This window comes from Convolutriloba macropyga, chromosome 1, assembly GCF_964194025.1.
Source record: "Convolutriloba macropyga chromosome 1, txConMacr16.3, whole genome shotgun sequence".
NCBI lineage: Eukaryota > Metazoa > Xenacoelomorpha > Acoela > Convolutidae > Convolutriloba > Convolutriloba macropyga.
This window is the reverse complement of record NC_134468.1, coordinates 10,143,207-10,158,202: the sequence shown is the minus strand read 5'-3', so window position 1 is coordinate 10,158,202 and position 14,996 is coordinate 10,143,207.

Sequence of the window (14,996 nt, the reverse complement as noted above, 5' to 3'; positions counted from 1 at the left end):
AGAATATATACTGGTTTCATTAACAGTCCATCTTATAAATCTGAAAGCGTATGTGATTGTTTTAAGCTTTGCTTGTTTTAAGCGTGCTCTTTTGACATGCCCGTTTGGCGTGGCCTTTTTCTGACAAAATTGAAAGCATTTTTTTATTGTTTTTGCCTGACAGTTTGACTCCCTAAGTTTTAACAGCCTAGGAATATCCCCGGAAATTTTGCTGATCAATTGTTGATAAAAGCAAGAAAACGTAAAATCCTGGTGTGGACCGTTTTTGGTTTAATCGGCAGGACTCTGGCACAATTTCTTTCTTGATAAGTTTCTGCAAATAATTACTTTCAATAGAACTTTTTTGAAGGTCCTTATTCGTTATTTTGTGGAAATTCTTTAGGGGTAGTTTTTTATAGCTTTCAAAAACTGACGGTGTAGATATCAATACTCAACCGTTCAGCTGTTTTCATCGTGTGCCGCTGTTTTTGTTGACGTGGCCTTTCTTTAAAAAATGTTCTAAAGGATAAGTGAACTGATCATAAGTTTCGTTCTCCAAGCGTTATACTACAATCTGAAGATAAAATAATTCAGATGTTTTGTGAACATATAATTGAGTTGTTTTGTAAAGATAATTGGGGTTACTTTCTAAACGTGACAGCAAAAGTGAGCACAATCTAATCATTTCTTAGTTTTTGCAAATTTTTAGTTTTTGCAAAATGACTATTGAATTATGATTTTTCGAAGGCAGAACAGCAGCGCTTTCAACTGAGTTAAGAAAATGGTTTTTTTGAGCTTGATATAGCCCTGTAGTAAATTCACGTTACAAATTGGAGTTTTAGAGCAGAAATCTGACTCAGACTTGTGGAAAGAAAACGCTTAAAAACTTCATATAAAATCTAATTGCAGCGAGATTTTTCGTAATAGGGGATATAATGTTTACCGAAAAAAATTGGACCTGCAATTTTTCGGAATTTTTTTAGTTCTGGAGTTACTTAGACGTAAAAGCACTTATATCTTGGGAGATGAAAAACCGGAATGAGATAACTGAAAACTCTCATTGTTTGTCTATAAGACAGTCCGAGATCGAACAATTGATGATCTTTTCAGCTTATTTGAGCTTGGTTCATTGCAGTATTGTCGTTACTTTACATTAGCTAAATAAATTTTACCCCTTTGTTTTTAGAACAATTGAAAGAAAAAAGATTTCCTGGAGATGACCAAAACCATCATTTCTTGAACACGGCCAAACGTTGTTTCAAAGACTGTTTTTTTTGTGTGAATGACCATGTTTATGCAAAGCTTCATAAAACTTTAGTTGTCGCTTTAATTGAAATTTGGTGCTTTTGTCAAGATGCCTTGCAAACTGCTGCCGCTTTCACTATTCTGCTTCTGAATGAGAAAGAGTAACAATGGCCTGCGTCTATAAACCCCTTCTGACTTCTGCTCCATGAACGTTAAACTAAAAACAAAAATTTTTTCGTTGCCAATTTTCTGTTGTAAGAGTCTCCAATCCAATCCAAGTCAAATTCCCCGCTCGATTATTGCTAGATTTTTTTTTTGTGTAAATAAGTTTTCAACTGTTTCGATCTTTGCTGATAATGTCACGATCTTCATGGGAGAAATCATGCGTCTGGACCGAACGTTGACTGCCGTAGTTTTTTTAAGACAACAATTTTGTCCAATAATTTGTAGATATATAATTCATCCTATTCGTCTCCATTCTTCGCCATTTGATCTTTTAGTTCCAAGCCGTTCCAAGCTGGTTTTCTCGAACTTTTGAGCTAATCCATTTGAAACTAGTTGGTCTAAACGTAGTGCTCTTGGTCCACAATGGTCCACATAATCTCGTTAATCTCACGTTTTGTTATCTTGGAGGTCCATAAAATAGTACTTCGTTGCCAGGTGGCATTTTTCCAACTCATCAATTTGTAAGGTAGCGTTGATCAATTTCCGCCATTTGGTTTGATATACTAATTCATAGTCACAGCAAATTTCTTATTTCTCCCCAAAGTTGTGGATCAATTTCTGCTCGTGACTTTTGTGAGCCCCGCTTTGTACGTTTGCTTGTTTGCGTCATCACTGAAGGCTACTGTCTCTGTGAGAAGTTTGTTTTTGAACCCAATTCTTTTGAATTCCTAAGATACTCTACCATTCAGCAGTTTTTGCTCTACTACTGGACTCGTACCGCTGTGTTTGTGTGAGTTTTTACGTTCTCTTTGTCATACCTTTCCGCTTTCATTCCATTAGATCTTCTTTGCTATTTCCATGGCAACCTTCATCTGGTTGTTCGGATACGAGATATTACTGCTTCCACATCTAGAAAATCGTTTGTCCCTTTGTTGTCAGGAAACCTACTTAATTCTCTTTGAATATCACATTTGGCCCTTCCAACACCTCAATTTGAGTCCGGTAGTTACACCAGATATACGTTTTGATCGCTAGTTCAACCAAAAGAAATAAATTTCACTCATATACATTGTGGTCCGGTATGTGAACAATCCCGTCTATCTTTATAGTGTTTCTGCAACAGAGAAAAGTTTTTCTCTTTAGAGCTTAGGTTTCAGAACCTTCGTCTTCTCGTGCATACATCTTCTCGTCCCAAAAGATCAATCTGTTCCAAATTAAGATTGGCAAAATTATGAAGTCTAATCAGGCGGACATAGAACATACTAGAATTCTCATTAATTGGTCGTACGTTCTAATTTATGATAAAAATCACAGTGCCTCTATCCACCTCAAACACGCACACATGGACACAAGCAGACACACACACATACACACTCACACGCGCACACTTATACACAAACACAAACACACATACACAAGCACAAACACACTCACACAAACAAACACAAACACACACAAACACAAGCACACACAAACACGCACATATAGACACAAACACACACACATACACAAACACACATACACAAACACGCACGCATAGACACAAACACCACGCACACGCATACACTCTCACACACACACACACACACACACCACAAAGACACACACACAAACACACGAACACACATACACTCAATTACGCACGCGCACACGCATACACTCACACACGCAAACATAAACACACACACACACACACACAAACACAAGCATACACACATACACAAACACTCACAAACACACACATACACACATACACAAACACAAACACGCACACACACACACACACACACACAAACACAAACACACACTCACATACACACACAGAAACACACACACTCACACACCCACAAACACACACACAAGCACAAACACACACACACGTGCACACAAACAAACAAACTCGCACACACACAACACACACAATCACACACACACAAACACACACAAACAAACACAAACACACATACACAAACACGCACGCATAGACACAAACACCACTCACACGCATACACTCACACACACACACACCACACAGACACACACACGCACAAACACAAGCATACACACATACACAAACACTCACAAACACACACATACACACTCATACGCTTACACACATACACAAACACACGAACACGCATACACTCAATTACGCACGCGCACACGCATACACTTACACACGCAAACATAAACACACACACACACACACACAAACACAAGCATACACACATACACAAACACTCACAAACACACACATACACACTCACACGCCTACACACATACACAAACACAAACACACACACACACAAACACACACACGCCTACACTCAAATAAACACACACAACAGTTTCATTTCCAGGTCCTTCTTTAAATCTTTAAATGGTTTTTCAATCATTGTACCATTGACTGTTTTTAGTCACGGCGTGTTGACTATTCCCTCGTTGAACTTCGAAAAGCTTATGGTCAACTCTGTGACGGCCGTTGCCAGCTTCCCGGTCGAGATGTCAGCGCCGTTTCAGCGCATCTTTTTTAAGAAATGCACTGAAATTATGTAAGACATGCGCTGAATGCGCTGAAATGCGCTAAAATGCGCTCAAATTTCGAGATGGCGCTGAAACTTTGAAATTTCAGCGCTCCTCCGGCGCATTTCTTACATAATTTCAGTGTATTTTCATCTCATTTCTTACATAATTTTCAGCACTTTTTCAGCGCATTTCTTACAAAGTTTCATTGCATCTTCAGCGCATTTCTTACATGATTTCAGCTTATTTTCAGCACATTTTTCTGCGCATTTCTTACATAATTTCAGCGCTTTTCATATCAAACGTTTTGTTATTATAAATTCAAATTAAATAAGAAGCGTTTCAGTTCTCAATAGAGCAGTGGATTAATTGATAGATGAGACACGATGATTGGGATTTGAGCCTTGGAGCGAAAGAAAAGAGCTAAACTTTTTGAAATTTCAGCGGATTTCAGCGCATTTCTTACAAAGTTTTAGCACTTTTCAGCGCATATCAGCGCATTATTATGTAGGTTTTTGCGCTGATTTTTTTTTTTGAAAATTGAGCGCATTTCAGCGCATTTCTTACATAATTATTGGAAATTTTCTCAACCCGGGTTGGATTTCGTATGTTTGATGAACCTTTCAAACCCCATTGACTGACTACTGAGGACAGAAACAAAGAAAAGGTTTTCTGAGACCACTTCCCCTGTAGATGTCTCGGGTTGCGTTTGAGCCAGGATATCGGAACCAAAGCCACAGATTCTGTCATCTCCTTACTCGTACCTACGAAAATCTCAAAGCCTGTTAGCAAATCCCAGTGTTGCTACCTCCCAAACAGTAATTCCATTCCTGATCAGCATGAAAGATTCTGCACCTAAAATTGTTGCCGCATGGCGCCAAACGTTTTTTCTTTTAGCATAAAGTGTGCCTTCATCAACATTGCTCATGCTTATCTGACTGGTTCTTTTTTTCACAGCACTGATCTTAGAGCCTTTTCATTTCCGTGAACACGCCACAAACTTTGAGTTCGAGAAAGGAACTCTTTTACATTTGCAGTGCAGGTAATTGTTATCGCTTAGAAAATTGTCGAGGACATAGATTGTTGTTTCACAATTTTTCAAGCATCTCGAACTAGGTCTGAAAAATTGCCTTACAAGATTGAGAGAATAACACAATGAATTCTATGGTAGAGATGAGAGATTTTCAGAGAGACTTGATTAGTAGGTAAAGTGAAAAAAGTCAAAATTGCCATTAAGTAAACTCATTAACAATGAAAGAATCAAAATACAAATCTAATCTGATAACAATATTATTATTTATGATGGAGTTAGCAAAGCTGAACAAATTTGGTCTGCACTATCTTTCGTACGAATTTTATTATAATTTCGAAGTAGCACAGCCGTTAAGATTGGTGAAGGGAAATTTCAACATAAGACAGTTTACAGCTTCTTTTATCAATCAGAGTGCATGAACAACAAGATGTCGACCTTGTTGGTCTTTTTAGCTTAAGTTAGCTTGCTTCATTTCACTAACTTGGTTTCTTTTAATAAAATATTGCGTCTGACAATGTCTTGTTAAGTTAATATTTAGAATAACAAAAAAAGTTGTTTAAGTTTGAAGCGTTAACAAAGAGGACTTTTCGAGCTTGAGAAGATTTTAAAAAATGAATTTTTAGTTGAGATAGATCACGTTTTTTACAATTGACTCACGCATCTGTATGCTCTAGGCTTAGTGAGTGACCCTAGACAAACTCCGACGCTTATATTGCAAGATTCAACAAGATTCTTGCGAATGACGATTATCTTGCAAGATTCAACAAGATTCTTGCAAATGAAGCTTATCTTGCAAGATCCAACAAGATTCTTGCAAATGACGCTTATCTTGCAAGATTGAACAAGATTCTTGCAAATGACGCTTATCTTGAAAGATTGAACAAGATTTTTGCAAATGACGCTTATCTTGCAAGATTCAACAAGATTCTGGCTAATAACGCTTACCTTGCAAGACCCAACAAGACTCTTGCAATTGACGCTTATCTTGCAAGATTCAACAAGATTCTTGCATATGACGCTTATCTTGCAAGATCCAACAAGATTCTTGCAAATGACGCTTATCTTGCAAGATTCAACAAGATTCTTGCAGATAACGCTTATCTTGCAAGATCCAACAAGATTCATGCAAATGACGCTTATCTTGCAAGATCCAACAAGAGTCTTGCAAATGACGCTTATCTTGCAAGATTCAACAAGATTCTTGCAAATGACGATTATCTTGCAAGACTCAACAAGATTCTTGCAAATGAAGCTTATCTTGCAAGATCCAACAAGATTCTTGCAAATGACGCTTATCTTGCAAGATTGAACAAGATTCTTGCAAATGACGCTTATCTTGCAAGATTGAACAAGATTTTTGCAAATGACGCTTATCTTGCAAGATTCAACAAGATTCTGGCTAATAACGCTTACCTTGCAAGATCCAACAAGACTCTTGCAAATGACGCTTATCTTGCAAGATTCAACAAGATTCTTGCATATGACGCTTATCTTGCAAGATCCAACAAGATTCTTGTAAATGACGCTTATCTTGCAAGATTCAACAAGATTCTTGCAGATAACGCTTATCTTGCAAGATCCAACAAGATTCATGCAAATGACGCTTATCTTGCAAGATTCAACAAGATTCTTGCAAATGACGCTTATCTTTGCAAGATCCAACAAGATTCATGCAAATGACGCTTATCTTGCAAGATTCAATAAGATTCTAGCAAATGACGCTTATCTTGCAAGATTCAACAAGATTCTTGCAAATGACGCTTATCTTGCAAGATCCAACAAGATTCTTGCAAATGACGCTTATCTCGCAAGATTCAACAAGATTCTTGCAAATGACGCTTATCTTGCAAGATCCAACAAGATTCTCGCAAATGACGCTTATCTTGCAAGATTCAACAAGATTCTTGCAAATGACGCTTGTCTTGCAAGATTCAACAAGATTCTTGCGAATGACGCTTATCTTGCAAGATCCAACAAGATTCTTGCAAATGACGCTTATCTTGCAAGATTCAACAAGATTCTTGCAAATGACGCTTATCTTGCAAGATCCAACAAGATTCCTGTAAATGACGCTTATTTTGCAAGATTCAACAAGATTCTTGCAGATAAAACTTATCTTGCAAGATCCAACAAGATTCATGCAAATGACGCTTATTTTGCAAGATTCAACAAGATTCTTGCAAATGACGCTTATCTTGCGAGATTCAACAAGATTCTTGCAAATGACGCTTATCTTGCAAGATTCAACAATATTCTTGCAAATGACGCTTATCTTGCAAGAACCAACAAGATTCTTGCAAATGACGCTTATCTTGCAAGATTCAACAAGATTCTTGCGAATGACGCTTATCTTGCAAGATTCAACAAGATTCTTGCAAACGACGCTTATCTTGCAAGATCCAACAAGATTCTTGCAAATGACGCTTATTTTGCAAGATCAAACAAGATTCTTGCAGATAAAACTTATCTTGCAAGATCCAACAAGATTCATGCAGATAAAACTTATCTTGCAAGATCCAACAAGATTCATGCAAATGACGCTTATTTTGCAAGATTCAACAAGATTCTTGCAAATGACGCTTATCTTGCAAAGTCCAACAAGATTCTTGCAAATGACGCCTATCTTGCAAGATTCAACAAAATTCTTGCAAATGACGCTTATCTTGCAAGATCCAACAAGATTCTTGCAAATGACGCTTATCTTGCAAGATTCAACAAGATTCTTGCAGATAAAACTTATCTTGCAAGATCCAACAAGATTCATGCAAATGACGCTTATTTTGCAAGATTCAACAAGATTCTTGCAAATGACGCTTATCTTGCAAAGTCCAACAAGATTCTTGCAAATGACGCCTATCTTGCAAGATTCAACAAAATTCTTGCAAATGACGCTTATCTTGCAAGATCCAACAAGATTCTTGCAAATGACGCTTATCTTGCAAGATTCAACAAGATGCTTGCAAATGACGCTTATCTTGCAAGATTCAACAAGATTCTTGCAAATGACGCTTATCTTGCAAGATTCAACAATGTTCTTGCAAATGACGCTTATCGTGCAAGATCCAACAAGATTCTTGCAAATGACGCTTATCTTGCAAGATTCAACAAGATTCTTGCAAATGACGCTTATCTTGCAAGATTCAACAAGATTCTTGCAAATGACGCTTATCTTGCAAGATCCAACAAGATTCTTGCAAATGACGCTTATCTTGCAAGATTCAGCAAGATTCTTGCAAATGACGCTTATCTTGCAAGATCCAACAAGATTCTTGCAAATGACGCTTATCTTGCAAGATTCAACAAGATTCTTGCAGATAACGCTTATCTTGCAAAATCCAACAAGATTCATGCAAATGACGCTTATCTTGCAAGATTCAACAAGATTCTTGCAAATGACTCTTATCCTGCAAGATTCAACAAGATTCTTGCAAATGACGCTTATCTTGCAAGATTCAACAAGATTCTTGCAAATGACGCTTATCTTGCAAGATTCAACAAGATTCTTCCAAATGACGCTTATCTTGCAAGATCCAACAAGATTCTTGCAAATGACGCTTATCTTGCAAGATTCAACAAGATTCTTGCAAATGACGCTTATCTTGCAAGATTCAACAAGATTCTTGCAAATGACGCTTATCTTGCAAGATTCAACAAGATTCTTGCTGATAACGCTTATCTTGCACGATCCAACAAGATTCATGCAAACGACGCTTATCTTGCAAGATTCAACAAGATTCTTGCAAATGACGCTTATCTTGCAAGATTCAACAAGATTCTTGCAAATGACGCTTATCTTGCAAGATCCAACAAGATTCATGCAGATGACGCTTATCTTGCAAGATTCAACAAGATTCTTGCAATTGACGCTTATCTTGCAAGATTCAACAAGATTCTTGCAAATGACGCTTATCTTGCAAGATCCAACAAGATTCTTGCAAATGACGCTTATCTTGCAAGATTCAACAAGATTCCTGCAAATGACGCTTATCTTGCAAGATCCAACAAGATTCTTGCAAATGACGCTTATCTTGCAAGATCCAACAAGATTCTTGCAAATGACGCTTATCTTGCAAGATCCATCAAGATTCATGCAAATGACGCTTATCTTGCACGATTCAACAAGATGCTTGCAAATGACGCTTATCTTGCAAGATTCAACAAGATTCTTTCAAATGACGCTTATCTTGCAAGATTCAACAAAATTCTTGCAAATGACGCTTATCTTGCAAGATCCAACAAGATTCATGCAAATGACGCTTATCTTGCAAGATTCAACAAGATTCTTGCAAATGACGCTTATCTTGCAAGATTCAACAAGATTCTTGCAAATGACGCTTATTTTGCAAGATCCAACAAGATTCTTGCAAATGACGCTTATCTTGCAAGATTCAACAAGATTCTTGCAAATGACGCTTATCTTGCAAGATCCAGCAAGATTCATGCAAATGACGCTTATCTTGCAAGATTCAACAAGATTCTTGCAAATGACGCTTATCTTGCAAGATCCAACAAGGTTCATGCAAATGACGCTTATCTTGCAAGATTCAACAAGATTCTTGCAGATAACGCTTATCTTGCAAGATCCAACAAGATTCATGCAAATGACGCTTATCTTGCAAGATTCAACAAGATTCTTTCAAATGACGCTTATCTTGCAAGATTCAACAAGATTCTTGCAAATGACGCTTATCTTGCAAGATCCAACAAGATTCATGCAAATGACGCTTATCTTGCAAGATTCAACAAGATTCTTGCAAATGACGCTTATCTTGCAAGATTCAACAAGATTCTTGCAAATGACGCTTATCTTGCAAGATCCAACAAGATTCTTGCAAATGACGCTTATCTTGCAAGATTCAACAAGATTCTTGCAAATGACGCTTATCTTGCAAGATCCAACAAGATTCATGCAAATGACGCTTATCTTGCAAGATTCAACAAGATTCTTGCAAATGACGCTTATCTTGCAAGATCCAACAAGATTCTTGCAAATGACGCTTATCTTGCAAGATTCAACAAGATTCTTGCAAATGACGCTTATCTTGCAAGATCCAACAAGATTCATGCAAATGACGCTTATCTTGCAAGATTCAACAAGATTCTTGCAAATGACGCTTATCTTGCAAGATTCAACAAGATTCTTGCAAATGACGCTTATCTTGCAAGATCCAACAAGATTCTTGCAAATGACGCTTATCTTGCAAGATTCAACAAGATTCTTGCAAATGACGCTTATCTTGCAAGATCCAACAAGATTCATGCAAATGACGCTTATCTTGCAAGATTCAACAAGATTCTTGCAAATGACGCTTATCTTGCAAGATCCAACAAGATTCTTGCAAATGACGCTTATCTTGCAAGATCCAACAAGATTCATGCAAATGACGCTTATCTTGCAAGATTCAACAAGATTCTTGCAAATGACGCTTATCTTGCAAGATTCAACAAGATTCTTGCAAATGACGCTTATCTTGCAAGATCCAACAAGATTCTTGCCAATGACGCTTATCTTGCAAGATTCAACAAGATTCTTGCAAACGACGCTTATCTTGCAAGATCCAACAAGATTCTTGCAAATGACGCTTATCTTGCAAGATCCAACAAGATTCTTGCAAATGACGCTTATCTTGCAAGATTCAACAAGATTCTTCCAAATGACGCTTATCTTGCAAGATCCAACAAGATTCTTGCAAATGACGCTTATCTTGCAAGATTCAACAAGATTCTTGCAAATGACGCTTATCTTGCAAGATTCAACAAGATTCTTGCAAATGATGCTTATCTTGCAAGATTCAACAAGATTCTTGCAGATAACGCTTATCTTGCAAGATCCAACAAGATTCATGCAAATGACGCTTATCTTGCAAGATTCAACAAGATTCATGCAAATGACGCTTATCTTGCAAGATCCAACAAGATTCTTGCAAATGACGCTTATCTTGCAAGATCCAACAAGATTCTTGCAAATGACGCTTATCTTGCAAGATTCAACAAGATTCTTGCAAATGACGCTTATCTTGCAAGATTCAACAATGTTCTTGCAAATGACGCTTATCGTGCAAGATCCAACAAGATTCTTGCAAATGACGCTTATCTTGCAAGATTCAACAAGATTCTTGCAAATGACGCTTATCTTGCAAGATTCAACAAGATTCTTGCAAATGACGCTTATCTTGCAAGATCCAACAAGATTCATGCAAATGACGCTTATCTTGCAAGATTCAACAAGATTCTTGCAAATGACGCTTATCTTGCAAGATCCAACAAGATTCTTGCAAATGACGCTTATCTTGCAAGATCCAACAAGATTCATGCAAATGGCGCTTATCTTGCAAGATTCAACAAGATTCTTGCAAATGACGCTTATCTTGCAAGATTCAACAAGATTCTTGCAAATGACGCTTATCTTGCAAGATCCAACAAGATTCTTGCCAATGACGCTTATCTTGCAAGATTCAACAAGATTCTTGCAAACGACGCTTATCTTGCAAGATCCAACAAGATTCTTGCAAATGACGCTTATCTTGCAAGATCCAACAAGATTCTTGCAAATGACGCTTATCTTGCAAGATTCAACAAGATTCTTCCAAATGACGCTTATCTTGCAAGATCCAACAAGATTCTTGCAAATGACGCTTATCTTGCAAGATTCAACAAGATTCTTGCAAATGACGCTTATCTTGCAAGATTCAACAAGATTCTTGCAAATGATGCTTATCTTGCAAGATTCAACAAGATTCTTGCAGATAACGCTTATCTTGCAAGATCCAACAAGATTCATGCAAATGACGCTTATCTTGCAAGATTCAACAAGATTCATGCAAATGACGCTTATCTTGCAAGATCCAACAAGATTCTTGCAAATGACGCTTATCTTGCAAGATCCAACAAGATTCTTGCAAATGACGCTTATCTTGCAAGATTCAACAAGATTCTTCCAAATGACGCTTATCTTGCAAGATCCAACAAGATTCTTGCAAATGACGCTTATCTTGCAAGATTCAACAAGATTCTTGCAAATGACGCTTATCTTGCAAGATTCAACAAGATTCATGCAAATGACGCTTATCTTGCAAGATTCCACAAGATTCATGCAAATGACGCTTATCTTGCAAGATTTAACAAGATTTTTGCAAATGACGCTTATCTTGCAAGATCCAACAAGATTCATGCAAATGACGCTTATCTTGCAAGATTCAACAAGATTCTTGCAAATGACGCTTATCTTGCAAGATTCAACAAGATTCTTGCAAATAACGCTTATCTTGCAAGATCCAACAAGATTCATGCAAATGACGCTTATCTTGCAAGATTCAACAAGATTCTTGCAAATGACGCTTATCTTGCAAGATTCAACAAGATTCTTGCAAATGACGCTTATCTTACAAGATTCAACAAGATTCTTCCAAATGACGCTTATCTTGCAAGATCCAACAAGATTCTTGCAAATGACGCTTATCTTGCAAGATTCAACAAGATTCTTGCAAATGACGCTTATCTTGCAAGATTCAACAAGATTCTTGCAAATGATGCTTATCTTGCAAGATTCAACAAGATTCTTGCAGATAAACGCTTATCTTGCAAGATTCAACAAGATTCATGCAAATGACGCTTATCTTGCAAGATTCCACAAGATTCATGCAAATGACGCTTATCTTGCAAGATTTAACAAGATTTTTGCAAATGACGCTTATCTTACAAGATCCAACAAGATTCATGCAAATGACGCTTATCTTGCAAGATTCAACAAGATTCTTGCAAATAACGCTTATCTTGCAAGATTCAACAAGATTCTTGCAAATATCGCTTATCTTGCAAGATCCAACAAGATTCATGCAAAATGACGCTTATCTTGCAAGATTCAACAAGATTCTTGCAAATGACGCTTATCTTGCAAGATTCAACAAGATTCTTGCAAATGACGCTTATCTTGCAAGATCCAACAAGATTCATGCAAATGACGCTTATCTTGCAAGATTCAACAAGATTCTTGCAAATAACGCTTATCTTGCAAGATTCAACAAGATTCTTGCAAATGACGCTTATCTTGCAAGATCCAACAAGATTCTTGCCAATGACGCTTATCTTGCAAGATCCAACGAGATTCTTGCAAATGACGCTTATCGTGCACGATTTAACAAGATTCTTGCAAATGATGCTTATCTTGCAAGATCCAACAAGATTCTTGCAAATGACGCCTATCTTGCAAGATTCAACAAGATTCTTGCAAATGACGCTTATCTTGCAAGATCCAACAAGATTCTTGCAAATGACGCTTATCTTGCAAGATTCAACAAGATTCTTGCAAATGACGCTTATCTTGCAAGATCCGACAAGATTCTTGCAAATGACGCTTATCTTGCAAGATCCGACAAGATTCTTGCAAATGACGCTTATATTGCAAGATTCAACAAGATTCTTCCAAATGACGCTTATCCTGCAAGATTCAACAAGATTCTTGCAAATGACGCTTATCTTGCAAGATTCAACAAAATTCTTGCAAATGACGCTTATCTTGCAAGATCCAACAAGATTCTTGCAAATGACGCTTATCTTGCAAGATTCAACAAGATTCTTCCAAATGACGCTTATCTTGCAAGATTCAACAAGATTCTTGCAAATGACGCTTATCTTGCAAGATTCAACAAGATTCTTGCAAATGACGCTTATCTTGCAAGATCCAACAAGATTCTTGCAAATGACGCTTATCTTGCAAGATTCAACAAGGTTCTTGCAGATAACGCTTATCTTGCAAGATCCAACAAGATTCTTGCAAATGACGCTTATCTTGCAAGATTCAACAAGATTCTTGCAAATGACGCTTATCTTGCAAGATTCAACAATATTCTTGCAAATGACGCTTATCTTGCAAGATTCAACAGGATTCTTGCAAATGACGCTTATCTTGCAAAATTCAACAAGATTCTTGCAAATGACGCTTATCTTGCAAGATCCAACAAGATTCTTGCAAATGACGCTTATCTTGCAAGATGCAACAAGATTCTTGCAAATGACGCTTATCTTGCAAGATCCAACAAGATTCTTGCAAATGACGCTTATCTTGCAAGATTCAACAAGATTCTTGCAGATAACGCTTATCTTGCAAAATCCAACAAGATTCATGCAAATGACGCTTATCTTGCAAGATTCAACAAGATTTTTGCAAATGACGCTTATCTTGCAAGATCCAACAAGATTCTTGCAAATGACGCTTATCTTGCAAGATTCAACAAGATTCGTTCAAATGACGCTTATCTTGCAAGATTCAACACGATTCTTGCAAATGACGCTTATCTTGCAAGATTCAACAAGATTCTTGCAGATAACGCTTATCTTGCAAGATCCAACAAGATTCATGCAAATGAAGCTTATCTTGCAAGATTCAACAAGATTCTTGCAAATAACGCTTATCGTGCAAGATTCAACAAGATTCTTGCAAATGACGATTATCTTGCAAGATCCAACAAGATTCATGCAAATGACGCTTATCTTGCAAGATTCAACAAGATTCTTGCAAATGACGCTTATCTTGCAAGATTCAACAAGATTCTTGCAAATGACGCTTATCTTGCAAGATCCAACAAGATTCTTGCAAATGACGCTTATCTTGCAAAATTCAACAAGATTCGTGCAAATGACGCTTATCTTGCAAGATCCAACAAGATTCTTGCAAATGACGCTTATTTTGCAAGATCCAACAAGATTCTTGCAAATGACGCTTATCTTGCAAGATTCAACAAGATTCTTGCAAATGACGCTTATCTTGCAAGATCCAACAAGATTCTTGCAAATGACGCTTATCTTGCAAGATTCAACAAGGTTCTTGCAGATAACGCTTATCTTGCAAGATCCAACAAGATTCTTGCAAGTGACGCTTATCTTGCAAGATTCAACAAGATTCTTGCAAATGACGCTTATCTTGCAAGATCCGACAAGATTCTTGCAAATGACGCTTATCTTGCAAGATTCAACAAGATTCTTGCAAATGACGCTTATCTTGCAAGATTCAACAAGATTCTTGCAAATGACGCTTATCTTGCAAGATTCAATA